This window comes from Protopterus annectens, chromosome 4.part1, assembly GCF_019279795.1.
Source record: "Protopterus annectens isolate FY-2018-M chromosome 4.part1, PAN1.0, whole genome shotgun sequence".
NCBI classification, from domain to species: domain Eukaryota; kingdom Metazoa; phylum Chordata; order Ceratodontiformes; family Protopteridae; genus Protopterus; species Protopterus annectens.
This window is the reverse complement of record NC_056734.1, coordinates 394,204,027-394,224,017: the sequence shown is the minus strand read 5'-3', so window position 1 is coordinate 394,224,017 and position 19,991 is coordinate 394,204,027. Positions and strand designations below refer to the sequence as shown.

The following is a 19,991-nucleotide window of genomic DNA, read 5'->3' as shown; positions in this document are numbered from 1 at the left end:
TCTAAAACTAAAATCATAGCCAGCTTTAAGCATTTGCAGTACCTCTGGAGTGGCGCCTCAATTATCATTGACTGTGTAGGGGGCTCCAGAAAAGCTGCTGATTGTTGGGAGAAAATAAGGAGGAAAAAAATTATTATTGATTTTCTGATCACATACTTTATCAAAAAAAGAGTTCTGATATGACTCTGTTAAGCTAAGGCTGATAATCTGAACATGAGCAAGGTAAACACTACAAATCAGCAGCTCAGAGTCACAGATCTCACTGCTTATCCTAGATTTTAAGAAGAGATGATGCCCCTGATTTTCAGGGATGGTATTCCCTTTTGGGAAGTTTTATAAACACTGACAGAATACTACATACTATAACTCGCAATGCCTTTGTTAAAGAATTTTGGGCAAAGCCAAAAATAATAGTAGAATAAAGGCTCAAAATTAGGGATTTTTTTTAAAATATTACTCTAAATCACTTACAGTTTAACAGAATAACACATTTGTATCGACGTGCATTTAGACAAAAAGAATTATGAAACTCTGATGTCTGATTTACTGACTGACTGTAATTTTGAATGACTTACCAGCAAATCAGACTTTTTGTAAGGGACAGAGCAATGTTATGAGGCAGAATCAGGGAGATTCCCTGAAATTTAGGGCAGCAGCAGGTATGCATTACTGTTCATTTAGGTAAATAAAAGTGATTTACTCCTGCTACTGTTTGATGTCTGCTAAACAGTCACTGATCTGGTGTGGCAGAACCAGTGTCGAAAAATGTATTGCTACTTCCTGAAATCGGTGTAAAACTAGTATCACTGTGACTTGTGTGTGTGTGTGTGTGTGCGCGCGCGTGCACGCTGTAATATTAAGAGTAACAAGCTAGTAATAATTTATTTCACTTTCTAGCACAGCATTGTAATTATGCTTGTGTGTGTGATAGAGGAATGTGGTTGCACTGCATGTAACAGTAATACTTTGGCCATGTTATCTTTCACTTACCATCAAAAACACATGACTTATACATGATAGATGGCTATCTTTGGTAGTTTGGCAGAAACAGGATGTGTATGAAACCAACTGTTCTTTGCCATGGTGGTGCAATGAGTAGCATTGCCATTCAACAGTGCTTTGCTCTGGTTGAGATCTTGGCTGTAGCTTTTTACTATGAAGAGTATGCATCTATCCATGTGCTCAGGTCACCACCTCAAAAACATGCAGCAGGTGAAATGGAATTACTCCAGTTTCCTTGAAGGCAAATGTGCAGTGTGTGTGTGTGTGTGTGTGTGTCCGTGCAAGAGTATGCGTGCAAAAGTATCACTGATTTTATCTGTGCAAACATACATACACACACAACGACAGGGAAGTACCTAACTCTTATGGATAGCAGTTAAAAACAATGCAGTTAACAAGTAAGGAAGTGAAACATTATTCCAGTCCGGCATGCACAGTTGTTATAATGTATCACTGTTGTAACTAAATGCCAGTCACTGTGAATGCCCCTCTGTGAGATTGCCAGCATCGTGTTGTACACAGACCTGTAATAATGAAAGAGCATTGTAGCTACAGTTCAGTCTGTGCAGCATGAACTAAAAGGATGTTTAAAAGGAGTGGCAATAATAGGGTGATAATTTGGATGTTTCCAGGGGGCCCCCAACTTGACACTCAGTAGGAGCCCCCAAAATGTAACAGACAGCATGAGAATAGGAAAGTAGAAGAAGAGAAGAAGGTTTAGCCAAAAGACTGAAAAGAAGTCAACAAATGTAAAGAAAAATTATGGTAGAATTAGATCAGGAAGAAGAAAAAAAAACAAAAAACAAAATATGTAATCAAGCAAAACAATGCAGCCATATAGAGGGAGATGGACAAAGGCTTGAAGAATGGATCACAATTTTTTTCTGATAGAGTGGGGAAAGCAGCATTCAGCAGGACTATTGGATGTTGTGCAAAAGTGGGGAGAAGTAGCTCAATAATTAATTTCACTAAGCACAAAAGTATACTAATGCTCTTGGAGAAGAACAAAAAAGCAGGCTGGCAGCATAAGAAGGAAATGATTAATAAAAGGACGAGAAAGTGACCGGAGAATGAGGAACATCAGAAGACAAGCCTCAGGGTCAAGAGGAGCCATGTCCCACAGAGAGTAGACAATGATCCTTGAAAAGCCACGGTCCAAATTTAATGCTGTTTCTTAGCATTTATTTATTTCAGTTTGATGACCGGGGAGGTCCACTGGGCTGGAGGCCCGGGGAGAAAAGCTCCACATACAAAGACAACAGAACAGTAAAAGAGACTATTTTTCAGTTAAAATCATAAAGCTACTATTACAGTAAAACATAACAGATACAAATTAATAATTAAGGATACAAATTTGAGGATACAATTACAATGAGATATTTCACATGAAAACTCAGAAGAGCTGTCAAGGGCCTAGCCTATTTCTCATCAGTGTGTTAATAAAGAAAAGGATGATGTCTTTAAAACAAAAGTCAATTTAAATGATTTTCTTACCTTTCTCAACAAATGAAACTATTAAGTTTGAAGGTTAAAAAAAAAAAAAAAAAGAAGTGAATGGTAGTAGGAATAATCTGTCTACATTGTTCTAATTATGTCAGTGACTACCGTACCACGCAATGCTGAAATATCTGGCTGTAAAACTTTTACAGAAAAGTTGCAGTGTGCGAATAATATACTTGTGTTATATATATGTGGCTTTTGATTAAAGGAGATTAGTTAAGAATGCCTACCTCCAAACCATGACTACCTGTGATACACATCTACCCTATAGAAAACGCAATACAGACAATATGAATGGAAAAAATGTTCAGCAGGATTCTCTCTCTCAGTAAAGCAAAGGACAATAACTTGGCATGGAATGAGGTATACCTCTCTTACCTTACTTAAAATGATTTGACCTATAGACATACCTCTTAAGTGGTATATGAATTACAACAATCTTGGTAAAAGAAAAAACTGAGATGAGTATCATCTTATGTATATAGTACCAGTTTACAGCAGAGTGTAGCCAGCCATACTTCTAAAGAGTACATTTTTTTTCTAAACCTGTTAGAAACACTGGGGCTTTATCAAGTCATATGATGTCGAAAACCATCTAGATTACTGCCTCTAAACACATGTGTATAGCTTGCTTACAGAAAGGATTGCAAATCTAAAAACAATACCTCTGGGTTTTTGACTGAACAGCTGAAAATGTTACACACACAGTTTGATGCAGTGGGGGAGGGGGGGCAGTAGCTCAAGTGATATAACCATTTTTTTAAATGCCAGGGGGGTAAGCAATAAGCATCTGTGAGTACAAAATGGAATTCACTGGCTACACCCCCAATTTCTCCTTCCTTAACATAAGCATTTTGAAAGGACTGACTAGACCAAATTCTACATTTACAAAATATAACGGTGTGAAACTATCACATATAGACATCTGTACTGGCCTTTACATGTTCCAAAGGTCCAGACCAGTCTACTTGAGGAGTTTACAAATATATCTTCTAGTGCAAAAACCTGCAGTTAAAAGACTCAAAATTGCAAGGAAATTAATGGACAGTATATGATGTCTCCAGGATGTAGAGATTTAGTATACCACCACCCAATGCAATGCCTCTTTCACTAGCAGGCCAAAAGACAGAGCAGCCATCTGAAGAGAGATGGCACTGATCAGTCAACACTGGCCTTCTTTTACTGTGGGGAGAAGGTTGGCAAAATCTTCCCAATGCAATGCCATTAGAAGGAAGGCTTAAAAATGCAAGTAAGACACAAGGAACACTGGGGGCACAAACCAATTAGGACCATATGCCAATCTACCAGGGGATTTGGGGTATATACAGATATATGCAATACACTGGCCCACAAGAGGGTTACTGCATCATACTTTCTGCTGTGTCTGAATCATTCAGAAAACCTAATCTCACTGAATGGGGCTTGTGATTCTTGACTCATACCTCCTCTCTTCCAATGCTAGGCTTATAAGGGTCACTGAAATCTGGGGAAATAAATGGGTCGGCAAGGGACACTAAGGAATGGGGCTTAGGATCATAGGAGATTACTAGGCTATCGACCCAGAGGTCATTTTAAACCTAGCCATTTCAACCCAAATTAATACCATTGAGGTATTAGTCAATAATCAAGACTGCATGCACTAATGACTGCCCATGTCCAGGAGGGTTGTGGGCACTATTCCTGGTAAGAATTTATGGTTCCCATCCACTTATCCAGGTTCCTTTTGAACAGTGTCATAGAGGTGCTCTGTTTCACATGAATTGGTAGCCTGTTCCAAAGATGTGGCAGCTGCTGGGTGATAAATCTGTCCCTCCAAGATGTCCTATTTAAGTCGCAGGCCATACTGAAGTCCCTGGAATGGGTAGCCCTGGACCCATTTGATTTACGAATATGCAGCAAGTTCATTAGGTTTGGGTCTTGGGTTGCTCATAGGCCAGGCATAAGTCTCCCCTAAGAATTCTATACAATACAGAGTATAGTGGCAGGGATTTTAGTCAGTCCAGGAAAAGCACATGCTGGAGGCCCTTGATCTTCTTTGTGAGAAACCTCTGAGGTCTCTCTATTTGCTGTAGATGCTTAGTACATTACATACTGAATGGGGCATTATACTCAATTACGGGCTGGATAAGTGCTGAGTATAGGGGGGGGTTATAACTTATTTTGCTGAGACAATGCCTTGACTAATCAAGTGAGCTACACGGAAAGCTTTCGTTACACTAGTAGACACATGGTGGTCGAAGTTAAGGTCATGGTCAACCTATGATCCCAGGTCCCTTACCACTTCATGGGTACTATTATTGATTTGATAGTGTGAAGGGACACTGTATGTGCTGAAGGGAATGATGATGCACTTTTTTGCATTCAGTTTGAGATCATAACCAATACACCAGTTGTTGGTCTGTGTGAGACCATCCTGGCATATACTGACATCATTTGGGGAGTCAACGATTGCACCTAGTTTGCAGTCTGCAAACTTGGTAAGCTACGACCCTTTAGTTTTGACCTGAACTTCTGAGAAGTATATGCCAAACAGTAGGGGGCCCAGCACTGACCCTTGTGGTACCCCGTTGGTAACAGGTGTGCTGACTGATGTGGAATCACCCACTTTGATAGTGTGTGTCCCATTTGTGAGCCAGTTGGCAACCTATTTTACAACGGAGGGGTTTAAATTCAGTTTGCTAAGTTTATCGGCAATGCCTGAATGTGGGATTGTGTCAAAAGCCTTTGCCAAGTCGAGGTATGCTGTGTGCACAGATTTGCCCTCATTAATGGCCTTGGTCACACTTTCAAAGAAATCCACCAGATTTAACAGGCAAGATCTGCTTTTTGCAAAGCCGAACTGGGTAGGATCCAGGCTTTGGAGGTCACCTTTGCCTTTATTTAAGAGATCCACAATGATTTGCTCCATGGCCTTACAGATGAGGATGGTCAGGCTTATGGGTCGGTAATTCCCCTGGTATGTTGCTAGGTCACCTATGTGGAGGGGAATAACTGTAGCTGTTCTCCATTCCACAGGAACAAAGCCTATGGTTAGGATATGATTGATAAGGGTACTTAGTGGTGATGCTAGTTCATGTTTAAGCCTGTTTAGAAGACAGCCTGGGATGTCATCTGGTCCCATAGAGGCCATGTTCTATGCCTTGGACAGGGTTTTGAGGCTCTGCTTTTCAGATATGTAAGGTGGTGGTGGGGGGGATTTTGGGAGATGGTTTGTTGCAAGTTAGGAGGGGATAAGGGAGTAAAATTTTCACCAAACCTATCCACTAGCAGGTTCGCTATCTCTGTGGTGTCAGTGTGTGTGATACTATTGGCCACCAGATCTGCACATCCTTGGGTCCTACCCTTTATTTATAAAAGGCCTTATGGTTATCCTTGGCAGTACTTGCTAGGTTTCTCCCAAAGGAGCTCTTGGAGGATTTAACAAGTTGTTTTATTTGCCTGTTAAGGCTGAGGAGGGTGTTTACCATTGCTGGGTCCTTGTATTTGTTTACTTGGACAGCAACTTTTTGCATTTTTGTAGAGTTTGTTGATACTAGAAGTCCACCATGGCAGCCTGATTTTACTTGGGGCTCTGACTTTGATTCTATCTGGTACAGCCTGGTTTATACACTTATGCAAGTGATTGTACAGGGCTTTAGTGTAAGCCTCAGTGTAGTTACCACTTGCAGCTTAGGTTGGACTAGGAATGTATTTATACCTTCACCTAGGAAGGTATAGTTTACCTTGGTGACGTTTTTTAGTTTGATTTCACCCTTTGTGAGTTCTGGTGTTAGTGTCAGTTTGAAGGTGACTGATTTGTGGTCAGTTTTAACTAATGAGGGTCCAACAGTTGCAGCAGTGCACCTGTTTGACATGCTGCTGAGGACCAGATCTAGAATGTTTGATCCTCTTGTCGAGGTATGGACAATTTGCTCCAGGGCATTTGAATTCACAAAGTCAAGGAACTTTTGTGCTAGAGTAAGTTTCCCAGTTGATGGTGGGATAATTGAAATCCCCCATAACCAGTGTGTTTGGTAAAATTTGAATTGTCTTCAGTTTGGTTAAGCAGGCTTTGTGGGTGGAGGAGGATCTATAACTGCCTAGGACTTGAATGGGGGTATTACCCACCGTAAGCTGGAAAACTGCCTCCTTTGGTTTTCACGTTCATTTTGAAGTCTAAAGGTGTGTAAGGCATTGTAGCCTTGCAGGACCGGCGTACTCTCTGAGGCCTTAAACCAGGTTTCAGTGACTGCACAGACATCTACATCTTCTAATGACAGAAGTGCTTCCTGGGAGTGCAGTTTTTGGTTTAAGCTCCTGGAATTTAGCAACACAACCCTTATTTTGTTCTGATTGGTTAATTTCATGTCCATAATGTTGTTTTTAAGCTCTTGCCTAAAAAAGGCACTATGGAGGAGGCAAGAGCCTTTTCCAGTAGCCGAAAGCCTAAGGGTGCCAGGTGCAAACCATCTTTGGCAAAGCAGCGAGGTTTGTCGACCATGGCTTCCCAGGCAGACAGGAACTGGATCCCTTTGGAATGACACCAAAAATTAAGCCAATTACTGAAATCAATCATTTTCTATTTATACTGTGGCATCATTCTAGGTGAGGGTAGTTAGCTGCTCAATGCAAGGTACATACCTGCCTGGGACCCATACTCAGAGAGCTCAACCATTTCTCTTCATATGGTGTGAGGTATGTCTCAGGTCATACATACCAACATTAGCTATGACAGAGTCATAACGGTACTTGTTGCTGAGAAACCTGATTGCATGGATGATTTGGCGAATCCTGGCACCAGACAGGAAGCTGACTGCGACTTTCTCCTTGTCCAATCTGGTGAGTGGGACATCTGTGCGTCTCACTACTGAGTCTCCAAAGAAAAGAAAAATAGTTTTTGAGTGTTGCACCTTACGGGCTTGGTGGGTGAGACACTGGTGTTGCTGTGTATCATGGGTGCTGTGGAGACTGTGTCAGCTGTGGCACACTTGTATTTTGGAGGTCTCTGGTGTTTCATTAAGTTTTTCAAGAGAACCTCCCCATACGTGAATTTAAGTGTTTGATGCGTACTGTGTGTACGAATAGCGGTATGTGTATGAGTAGTGGTACTATGTGAGTATGTAGTAGTGGGTGAGTTGACAACCCTTTCAGTGTACTGTTTTGAGTGAGAAAGAGCATGGATTCTAGATTCTTGGTGTAAATACATCTCTCATACTCTATACTAGTCTGTGTTATTAGTAGAAAGTTGCCTGTGTACATGAGGCAATTGCTGCACTGCCTCAAGACACCCAAGTCAACAAGGGTGGCAGGAGAAATAAGGGTTGTCCAACTGTCCATAATGCTAGGGTGAAGACTGTTGTCACTAGGGGTGGCTTTTCAGAAACTATCACAAAGGAGCTCAGCGAATGGATATTTCTGCCTGGGTTTTAAAGGGAAAAAATGCACAAACAAGTAGAAACCTGCTCAGATGCAGGGCCTAAAAACCAGACGCTAAAACTTGGAAAAAAACTCTAACAAAATTCAAAAGGACCAATGAGGATGCTTATTCCATTCCAAGCCCTGCCTCCCTTTACCAGTCAGGTGCCAATCAAACACAGTTCTCTCACAAAAGTGCAGATAGGACCCTTCCAATCCAAGATGGCCTGGAAAACGTGCTCAGAACAAACAAATCAGTACAAACAGTTCCAGAAGCAGCAGGCCTGGATCAGGATTATGCTACAGCTACTAGCTACCATAGTTTCAATGGGAAACAGAGAATATTTAACACAGCAGAAAATAGCAGTGAGACACTGAAAAACTTTTAATGGCAGAAAATCAGCCAGGAGGCTCTAAAAAATTATTTAAATAGTTAAGAGATCAGTTAATTAAGTACTGCTTGGTGGGAATGCACAGTGTAGCAGGCAATTGCAGTTTAACAGTGTAGTTTAGTACACAGTAAATAAATACTGCATAAAAGTAGGTGACAGGCAATAAAAATGTGCAGTAAATAGTATAAATAAGAAACAAATAGACAACTTATATTTTTGGAAGCTCTGGAGCCTCAGTTCAGCTCAGCTGCTATGGTGGAGATGAATAATGCTACCTTTGGTATGTATCTGACCAGACACATGCAGCAAACAAAATGTCTACAAGGGTTCCTTACAAAAAGGATATGGGGAGCAAACATGTCCTTTCTCTTTACTCATAATCATACAAACGGCTGAGAGGTGATCTTTGCCTGGCATACAGAGCATCCCTATACCCTGTTTGATGAATCTTTTGCACATCTGCAAAACAAACATCAAAACTACTAGATTAAAAGCCCTAAAGTTTGTTTGAAACATAAACAAGACATGCTGATGAGACAGGTATGTTTCTCAGAGAATTCCCATTCTCTGGTACAGGCTCCACATCCATGTATAACAGAAATTCTCCTTATATCTTTTTAAATGTAACTTGGACCAATGGATGGCTAATCAGAAATTCACTCCTGATCTGGCTTCTATGTCGATGATGGACACAGGCAGTCTGTAAATCAACACCTATATAAATCAAATTTGTGGGTCACAAATGGGTTACATGGCTAGGCTTATAAGGGTACTAATGGTTGTTAGCCTCACATACACCTATGAACCTATAAAATCCCCTAAAATTAATGAATGGCATCTAATGTTACATTATGGGAAGAATACCAGCACTGCTAAAGTCTGATGTGTGGGTCTTGTAAAGTGGCAAAAAACAGGGCAGGCAGAGCAGGCATTACAATTAGGATTTATGAAACAGATGGTACTTCCTGGTTCAAAGGTACAAATGCTAGAATGACAAGTTCAATACCTTGTTTCTAAGGGTTATGCTCTACAAATGAACTCTCACAGATGCCTGGGTTCAATGACAGGTTGTCCATGTTCTCTTTAGTAGTTTGTCAATAATGTGCATCCCAAGGGAAATCTAAAGAATTCTTCTGTTTGTTTTTCTTTGATCGAGACTGATGCAAAAATGTCACATCCTCCATTAAAAGAAATTGGATTCAAAAGCAGAAGAAGTGAAAAATTCAAGGGATACATATTAAAGCAGCTGCAATGAGTGGCATCTGCACTTAAGCTGTTCAGGTAAGTAGGTTTGAGACAGCTTAACCTCTGCAGAGAAAATGGGACGTGACCAACATGTTTAGGGCAAAGCCTAAGTTTTTCTAAGCATATTAATTTAAGCAGATTAACTTTCACTTTTTAAATGTAACAAAATATTAAGCATCACACAAATACGTAATTAGAAATCAAGAATAATGACATTCTGATTCATATCAGTTCATCTGGGATCTACCATTGAAAAAGTTTAATTCAAAGTCATTCTGCTGAAAGCAAACGTGCAGTGGGACAACACCAAGGACCACATGTCAGTGCACACAGTACACAGCAATAACAGCAGCAAAGGCCACATGTCAGTGCACCAACTACACAGAAGCAGCAAAGGCCACATCAGCGTACCAAGTAAACAGCAATAGCAGCAGCATGGGCCAGATGTCAGTGCACCAAGTAAACAGCAGCAGCACGGGCCAGATGTCAGTGCACCAAGTAAACAGCAGCAGCATGGGTCAGATGTCAGTGCACCAAGTAAACAGCAGCAGCATGGGCCAGATGTCAGTGCACCAAGTAAACAGCAGCAGCATGGGTCAGATGTCAGTGCACCAAGTAAACAGCAGCAGCATGGGCCAGATGTCAGTGCACCAAGTAAACAGCAGCAGCATGGGCCAGATGTCAGTGCACCAAGTAAACAGCAGTAGCATGGGCCAGATGTCAGTGCTCCAAGTACACAGCAGCAGCATGGGGTCAGATGTCAGTGCACCAAGTAAACAGCAGCAGCATGGGTCAGATGTCAGTGCACCACGTAAACAGCAGCAGCATGGGTCAGATGTCAGTGCTCCAAGTACACAGTAGCAGCATGGGGTCAGATGTCAGTGCACCAAGTAAACAGCAGCAGCAGCATGGGTCAGATGTCAGTGCACCAAGTAAACAGCAGCAGCATGGGCCAGATGTCAGTGCTCCAAGTACACAGCAGCAGCATGGGCCAGATGTCAGTGCTCCAAGTACACAGCAGCAGCATGGGGTCAGATGTCAGTGCACCAAGTAAACAGCAGCAGCATGGGTCAGATGTCAGTGCACCAAGTAAACAGTAGCAGCATGGGCCAGATGTCAGTGCTCCAAGTAAACAGCAGCAGCATGGGGTCAGATGTCAGTGCTTCAAGTACACAGTAGCAGCATGGGTCAGATGTCAGTGCACCAAGTAAACAGCAGCAACATGGGTCAGATGTCAGTGCACCAAGTAAACAGTAGCAACATGGGCCAGATGTCAGTGCACCAAGTACACAGCAGCAGCATGGGCCAGATGTCAGTGCTCCAAGTACACAGCAGCAGCATGGGGTCAGATGTCAGTGCACCAAGTAAACAGCAGCAGCATGGGTCAGATGTCACTGCACCAAGTAAACAGCAGCAACATGGGTCAGATGTCAGTGCACCAAGTAAACAGCAGCAACATGGGTCAGATGTCAGTGCACCAAGTAAACAGTAGCAGCATGGGCCAGATGTCAGTGCTCCAAGTACACAGCAGCAGCAGGGGTCAAATGTTAGTGTACCAAGTAAACAGAAATATCAGCAGCAAGGGCCACACGTCAGTGCACCAGGTAATCAGCAGTAGCATCAGCACGGGCCAGATATCAGTACACCATGTAAACATCAGCAGGAGCAAGGGCCAGATGTCAGTGTACCACTTAAACAGCAGCAGGAGCAAGGGCAATATGTCAGCGCATCAAGTAAACAGCAGTAGCAACAGTAAGGAACACATCAGTGCATCAAGTAAAGAGCAGCACAGCAGCAAGGGCCCATGTCGTGCACCAAGTAAATAGCAGTAGAAGCAGCAAATACCACATGTCAGTGCACCAAGTAAACAGCAAGGGCCACATGTCAGTAGTGTACCAAGTAAACTGCTGAAGCAAGAGACAGATGACAGTGCACCATGTAAACAGCAGCAGCAGGGGTTAGATGATAGTGTCCCAAGTAAACAGTAATAGCATCAGCAAGGGCCACATGTCACTGCACCACATAAACAGCAGCAGGAGAAATGGCCAGATGTCAGTGCACCATGTAAACAGTAATAGCAAGGGCTAGTGTCTTCCAGTGTTTGAGGTGATCTCTAAACTATGTAAGTAAACAGAAGTGAACCAAACAAAGCTTGGCTGTAAGATAAACACTGAAGTATAAAAATAGGAGTGACTGTACTGCACAGTCTTTACATCATATAAATGGATGGTAGACAAAAACCTTCTCTCCTTTGCAGCTTTAGTCAAATGAGCTTCATAGCTTTCTTCATGTGTGAGCCTGAATTTATTTTATATGGCTCTCTGTTGTAATACTAAATTCATATCTGTGAGCTCTAGAAGTATGGATAAAAAACAGAAACTCAACGTTTTCCTTAAAACTACCCCAAAAAGTACAGTTTTGTACCTACCATAAATGTAGATGTTCGAGTGTATACCCTGCTGCAGTCATCACACTTGGGTTATCCTGCCGTCAGGCGGTCTCGCAGTTGGCCTGAATTAAAAAGTCTTGGTCCGGCATCGGTTGCTGTCGCATCTTCCCTGACGTCAGAGCACCAGGGGTATATCAGAGGCATCCGACGCCATTTTCTTCATTTTTGCTTGCCCCAGATGTCAGGTGCCCCTAATAGGTAGGCAAAAAATATATATACATATATACATATAGCCATATGGGAAAATAAAACAAAAAACCCTTAGGCAGAAGCAAATACACCACAGAGGTAGAATAGAATAGAGTAGTAGAAATAAACTCAGCTAGTTCAGAGGAGATGGAGGGAGGGTAACCTGAACTGCAGCAGGGTAAACACTCGAACATCTACATTTATGGTAGGTACAAAACTGTACTATGTTCATCGTGTTACCCTGCTGCAGTCATCACACTTGGGTAGAATCCTAAAGCTAAGAATGGGAGGTGGAGTCAAACAGGGTTAGATGAGGCTAGGAGGCCCTGCAAAACTGCAGTGGCGAAGCCAGCTCTAGTCTTAGAGTATAGTGGTAATGTTTGGTGAAGGTGTGTACTGAACTCCAAGTTGCAGCTTCCAGAATATCCTTGGTTGGCACCCCCCTGAGGAAGGCTGTAGATGTAGCTGCTGCCCTGGTAGAGTGGGGCCTTATGGTAACAGGAACTGGTTTTCCATGGTGGGTGTAGCAAAAACGTATGCAATGTCCTATCCATTTGGAAATGGTCTGTTTTGAGATAGCCTTTCCTTGTGATGCTGTAGCATAGAATACAAAAAGCTGGTCAGATTTTCTGAAAACCCTAGTCTTATCCAAGTAGTAACGCAGCTGCCTGTGAATGTCCAAGGAATGCAGGAGTCTTTCTCCTTTGTTCTGTGGATTTGGAAAGAAGGTGGGTAAATGGATGGTTTGATTTAGAGCCACACTGGATACCACCTTAGGCATAAAGGAGGGGTTAGTTCATAGAGAAACTCTGTCTTGATGAAAAATGAGGAAAGGCTCTACGGCCATTAGTGCCTGGAGCACTGAAACTCTTCTAGCAGAAGTAATTGCTAGCAGCAGGGCAGTCTTCCATGATATAAACTTTAAGTCAGCTGAGAAAGCTGGTTCAAAAGGAGGTAGCGTGAGTTTTTCCAGAACAAAGTTGAGGTCCCAAGTAGGTGTTGGTGCTCTCCTGGGAGTCCTAATGTTTTTGGCCCCTCTGAGAAATTGCCTTAGGAGTGGATTTGAAAATAAGGGAGCATCCGTGTTGTAGTGAGCAGAAATAGCTGAGGCGTGGATTTTAATAGATGAAAAAGAAAGCCCCTTGTGTAACATCTCAGTTAAATATTGAAGAATCTGAGGTACGTCAGGCTGAAGGGTATTTTGGCCTTTAGCTTCGTTCCAGGCGCAAAACCTTTTCCATTTGTCTGAGTAGGCTTTCCTGGTGCTGGGCCTCCTGGCCTCCAGAATAACATCCATAACAGCTTGTGAGAGAGGAGCTGGCTGGTTGTTTAGGTGATATGCCATGCAGCCAAGTTTAAAGTTTTGAGCTGGCTGTGTAGAATCTGATTGTCTTGCTGTGTGAGCAGGAAGGTAATTTGTGGTAGAATCCATGGTGGGCCCTGGGCCATATTCCTTAATAGTGGGTACCAGTGCTGGCGTGGCCAGTCTGGGGCAATGAGTATCATTCAGGGTCTCTTCATCTTGACTTTCAGTAGCACCTTTGTGAGAAGGGGTAATGGAGGAAAGGCATATACTGTTAGCATTTTCCAACTGAATGAGTGCGCATCCACTTTCCAAGCTTGATGATGAAAAACCCTTGTGCAAAATTTTGTTAGCTGATAGTTTTGAGGGCTGGCAAACAGGTCTATGTCTGGGAGCCCCCATTTTTGAGCTATCATTGCGAATACTTGTGGATCCAGTTTCCACTCGTGGGGATCCATGATGTTTCTGCTTAGGTTGTCTGCCAATGTGTTCTTTTTTCCTGGCAGGAACTGAGCTTGTAATTGAACTTGGTAAGTCAGTGCTGTGTTCCACAAGGTTATTGCTTGCCTGCATAGAGGGTAGGAGTGTGTACCCCCTTGTCTGTTTATGTACCACATAACTGTGGTGTTGTCTGTCCTTCTGATAAGCTGTCCTGGATGTAAGAGGTCCTTGAAGGCTGTCAGAGCATTTTGTATAGCTAGCATTTCTTTTTGATTGATGTGCAGATTTCTTTGATCTGCAGTCCATATGCCTTGAACACACCATCCTGCCATGTGTGCCCCCCAGGCATAGTCTGATGCATCTGTTGTCATAGTTTGCCTGGCTGGGAGTAGGGTGAAAGGCTGACCCTTGTTGAGGTGACAAGCCTGTGCCCACCATAGAAACTCCTGTTGTAGGTAGGGAATGAGAGGTATCATTGTTTCCAAGCTGTGGCTGTGTTGGGTCCATACGCTTTTTAGGTACCACTGTAATTTCCTCATATGCATTTTTGCAAATGGTATTAGTAGTATGCAAGATGCCATGAAGCCCAAGGCCTGCAGAATTTTTCTTGCAGGGAATTGGGTCTTTGTTGCCATTGTTCTGAAGTACTGAGTTAATTGTAGTTGTTTGTCTGGCGTCAGATAAGCCATCTGGGCCATTGAATTCAAGCTGGCACCCTGGAATGTCATATTTTGTGAGGGCACTAGTTTTGATTTCTTTTCGTTTACTGTGTACCCTAGGCAACTTAGAAGATGTTTTACAAAGGCCAGGTGTTGTAAGAGAATGTTCTTGCTTTCTGCTTGTATGAGACAGCTGTCCAAGTATGGATATATTTGAATTCCACTTTGTCTGCAGTATGCAATTACTGGTGCCAGGCATTTTGTGAAGACCCGGGGTGCAGTAGATAAGCCAAAAGGCAGTGCAGAGAATTGGTAATGGGTTGAACCTGCAATGAAACGGAGGTATATTCTGCAATTTTGTCTGATAGGGACATGAAGATATGCCTCCTTGAGGTCCAACATTACTAGCCAAGCTTTCTTGTCCAACATGGGAAGAAGCTGCTGTAGTGTTAGCATCTTGAATTTGGGTACTTGCAAGTAGGTGTTTAAAATTGAAAGGTCCAGAATGGGTCTCCAAGCATTGTCCTTTCTGGGGACTAGAAAGAGCCTTGAGTAAAATCCTTGGCCTTGTTCCTCTGTAGGTACCAGTTGAATGGATCTCATGTCCATGAGAGCTGTAATTTGTTTTTGTGCCTCTGCCCATTGATTTTGTGGCAGGTTTGGCATTCCTTTTATCCTTGGCAAGGTGTGGAAATGGAATCTGTATCCGTGTGAAACAATGTCTAGGACCCATTTGTCCTTTGTGACGATGCACCAGTTGTCTGCAAAAGTGCTAATTTTCCTCCCAAGGGAGCTGCCAAGAGAGTTTTGCTTGGCAGTTTGAGGCTTAAGTCATTGTATTTGCCTTCTAGTAGCTTGGGACCAGTCTTCTCCTCCCTTCTGTGTTGCAGAGCCCCACTGGCGAGGTTTGTAAGGAATTTGTGGTTGTCCTCTGCCCCTTGGGCGCCTGTATTTACCCCTCTGGGGTCTGTCAGAAGCTGGAAAGGACCAGTTTTTTGTTGGCCAATTTCTGCTGAAGCGTGGGGGCTGTACCTGTAAGAAATCTTTGACTGTCTGCACAGATTTTGCCTTATCCTCCATTTTCTTTAAAACCTCCTCTGCTTTAACCCCAAATAAGACATCCTGCTATAAGGGTGCATCCAGTAACTTTGCTTTAACATGATCTGGCAGAGATTGTTCCTTTAACCAAGCATGCCTACGTATGACAGACACAGTAACAGCTGCTCTAGAGGAAGCTACCAAGGCATCAAAACCACATTGTAAAGTATGTTTGCCCACCTGTTCAGCTGCATGCAACAGATCTTGCATTTCCTTGAATTCAGACTGTTGAGGGTGCATGCCCATCTTTTGTTTTATTTGAGACATTAGGAATTGCTGGTATTTAAGCATGTGAAATTGACAATTTAGTGCTCTCATTGTTAAAGTAGCTGAGGTGTAAACCTTCTTCCCCCACCTATCTAGTGCTCTGGAGTCCCTTTCTGAGGGTACAGGATTTTTTGCCAAAGAAGCCTTAGCTCCTTTGGGACCCTGGGAGATTGTCTCTGGATCAGCAACAGGGCTTTTATAAAGGAATTTATGTGAGTCAGGCACTCTATAATATCTATCTGGTTTGTCTGGCGCAGGAGGCAGAGAATTTGGATTTGGACTAGATTCTAGGAAAACATCATCCACAATGTCCAAAACTGGGGGGATAGCAAGTGGTCTGTGCTGGGGGAGTAAAAGAAACTCCAGGAGCCTTTTCTTTGAGTCGGAGTAGTCCTGACCTTCCCAGTGGAAATGTTCCCTCATGGTATGTAAGGTTTCCCCAAAGGAATAATCTTCAGGGGGAGAAGCTGGGGGAATGGAGTCTTCAGCATCAGAATCTTCATAAGGTGGAAAGGAGTAATCCTGCTCCTCAGAGGAGCCTGAGGAAACAGACACTTGATCAGAGGAGACATAATCCTCCTCTTGTCTAGGCCTTTTGTTGGGGTGGGGGGGGGGGGAGAACCCATGATCAAAGAAATCAAATCTTCAGCCATTTTAACCATCTGTTTCTTAGGCACAGGGCCTTGACCTGGAGACTGAAGTGTAGGTTTTTTTGGTTTAAGAGTAGTCTTAAGCTTAGCATAAGATTTTATAGTGAGAGTAGTCGGTCTGAAGACACCTTCAGAAACCGAAGGTGTTTCTACAGCACCGGCTTCCGCTACTGCAATGTCGTCGGTAGAGCCTAAAGAAAATGGCTGCGTCGGCCTAGAACTCTCTGCTGGGGGATTCGAAGCGGTCTGGGGATCCAATTCAGCGGTAGCCAGGGGCTGCATAGGCGCCTCACTGAAAACCGGAGAACTGGCGATTGGCCCAGCCGAGGCATCGGAGTCTGGCTTTGATCTAGGCTGCCTGTCTTTATCTTTGCATTTTTTATGCACGCCGGTAGTCGGTTGCTCCGACGGCATAGTGTAATTAAATTTTCTACCGAAGTAGTGTCGTGCGAAATCAAAGCGTTCCTTTATAGTTCGCTTATTGAACCTAGCACAAAACCGACAACCAGTGACGTCGTGGTCTGGGCCTTGGCAAGGTATACAAAAAGAATGAAAGTCCTTATGAGGTATTTGCTTCCCACAAGAAATGCAATTGTTAACTTTTTCTGACATCTGACTGAGGCAAGAAAAGGTTCCCCAATGGGGTACTTAGCTTTGAAGACTTCGAACTGAAACTCGATTTGAAAATCTCAGGTGTCGGCCGACCGGCACTTGCGAACTGCTTCTGCTTCGAGCACCGAGCGGCAAGAAAGACTGAAGAAAATGGTGTCGGATGCCTCTGATATACCCCTGGCGCTCTGACGTCAGGGGAGAAGCGACAGCAACCGACGCCGGACGAAGACTTTGGAATTCGGGCCGACTGCGGGACCGCCTGACAGCAGGATAACCCAAGTGTGATGACTGCAGCAGGGTAACACGATGAACATGCAATATTACTTACATATATACCTATATGTGTGTGTGTATATACATATATATATATATATATATATATATATATACACACACACACATACATAAAAAGAAAAAATATATATGTACATTATACACACACACACACACACACATATATATATATATATATATATATATACATACATACATACATATACACACACACATATATGCACACGTACATATACATAAAGAGATTTTTACCATCATCATCTTCTTTCAGCTGTTCCTGTTAGGGGTTGCCACAGCGGATCATCTGTTTCCATTTCTTCCTGTCCTCTGCATCTTGCTCTGCCACACCAACCACCTGCATGTCCTCTCTCACCACATCCATAAACCTTATCTTAGGCCTTCCTCTTTTCCTGTTACCTGGTAGCTTCATCCTTAGCATCTCTTTCCCAATATACTCAGCATCCCTCCTCAGCACATGTCCAAACCAACGTAATCTTGCCTCTCTGGCTTTGTCTCCAAACCTTCCAACCTGGGCTGGCCCTCTAATATACTTATTCCTAATCCTGTCCACCCTCGTCACACTCAGGGAAAATCTTAACATCTTTAACTCTGCCACACCAGCTCAAACTCCTGCCTTTTTGTCAATGCCACTGTCTCCAACCCATATAACATAGCTGGTCTCACTACCCTCTTGTAGACCTTCCCTTTCACTCTTACTGCTACTCATCTGTCACAAATCACTCCTGACACTCATATCCACCCACTCCATCCTGCGTGTACTCTCTTCTTCACCTCTCCTCCACACTCATTACTCTGAACTATTGATCCCAAGTATTTTAACATATGTATACTAAATTATATATGTGGGCTTCCAGATCATGTCAGCATTTTAATTATTTTGTTGTTATTTTAATTATGACAAATTACACAATAACAGCTCACTGCCAATCAAAAACATGTATGCTGATTGGACAGCCCAATTGGTGTGCCCATTTTAAATCAAGAATATACAAACAGAAAAAAGTCCAGCCTCTGAAGTACCACTGACTGGCCAGATTTTTGCTGTTGGCACATGCTTAGAGGACAGAGCAAAATGCAAGAAAAATCAGGTACATTCTGCAAAACAAAAGAAACTGAAATGTACGTGATTTTCCTTGCATTTCCATACTGTCCCTGACTGCCTCCCAAAATCTCAGCAGATGCTTGTACCTCTCTCACCTGCCCAGATTTTCACAGAATGTCCAGATTTATGCCTCATAGTTTTTGTATGTTCCTCATAAAAAAAACTGTATTTTACTGGCAAGCCACTGGCGATGGAAGTAATTAAATAATGACAGACACTTCAGGTTCAGGCTTCATATCCTTCCAAAAATGCATGCGAACAAAAATCTTTTTATTCCAAGAACTTTCTAAGTTTATAAGAGCAATATTTAAAATATGTCACTATTTTTGGACCTTTGTCCCTCCATTTGCTGGATTTTGTCCAGACTTCATGTATTAACACTGTGTCAGCCAGAAAAACAAAAAAGAAAAAAAAAACAGGAGATTCTCATTTCTGCATTACTTCTATTGCACTGCACTGATGTACTTTGTAAGCATGGGAATGAAAGTCCCATACCTGCACAGTATATTAACAAACAAGAAAGAAAGCAGAGGTACAGCTCCCTTGCACAGTTGTTGATTATTGTGGTGATATATCCATGCACAGTTGTGGATTATTGTTTAAATATTCCACATCTGACCAAGTATGATGCTGGTCCAAACAGATACAGACAAACAAAAAACAATAACTGCTTAAGTATTCATGTGGCTCACCCATTAAAATGCACTCCTGTTATGGAACCTCTCTTGGCCTAGGCTGTAATACATTGTATAACACAGCTACGTGGGCTCATCTTTTTGCTTGTCAATCGCATATTTGTGTATCTTATATTCAGAGTTCAGCTCATAGTGATTATTTATCTTACCTATCATATCTTGGAACCTGTCATTTGGTCACGCTATTGCTTCTTATATATACATGAACATGTTCGCCTGCCATTTGTAAAACCAGTGCCCTATTACCTGTCATGTCTAAAAGTAAAAAAAAAAAAAAAAAAAAAACACCATCTACTTCCATTATGATCATGTATTACAATCTTTCAAATGTTGGCAGTCTAAAGGCTTCTGCAGATATAGTTCTTATTTATTTCTGTATGCAATGTTTGATACACCAGCACCTGCTGACCATCACTATGATTGCAACCATTCACTTACTACAGGGAGAGAGCTGATCATGGCACAGCAGTCTTCCAGGCAATTAGCAGAAAATGTATGGAAGTCCAAAGAAGACTGCATGAGTCCCACCACTGAGAATGCTCAGGTCAGGTGGAACAGGGAAACTAGAAAAGTTCCTCAAGAAAGACTGGGATATAAAGCTAACACTAGTAGTGATGTCCATCCATGCCATTCCCATTAAATCCATATGAAATGATGAGTGGAAGGAGAATGGGGATG

General features: G+C 42.5%; 1 protein-coding gene across 5 annotated transcripts in view; it reads right to left on the bottom strand.

Annotated features, from left to right (window-relative positions):
- LOC122800880 (LIM domain containing preferred translocation partner in lipoma) overlaps positions 1–19,991 on the bottom strand; it is a 3,822,027-nt gene that overhangs the window by 2,588,184 nt on the left and 1,213,852 nt on the right. The window lies entirely within an intron of this gene.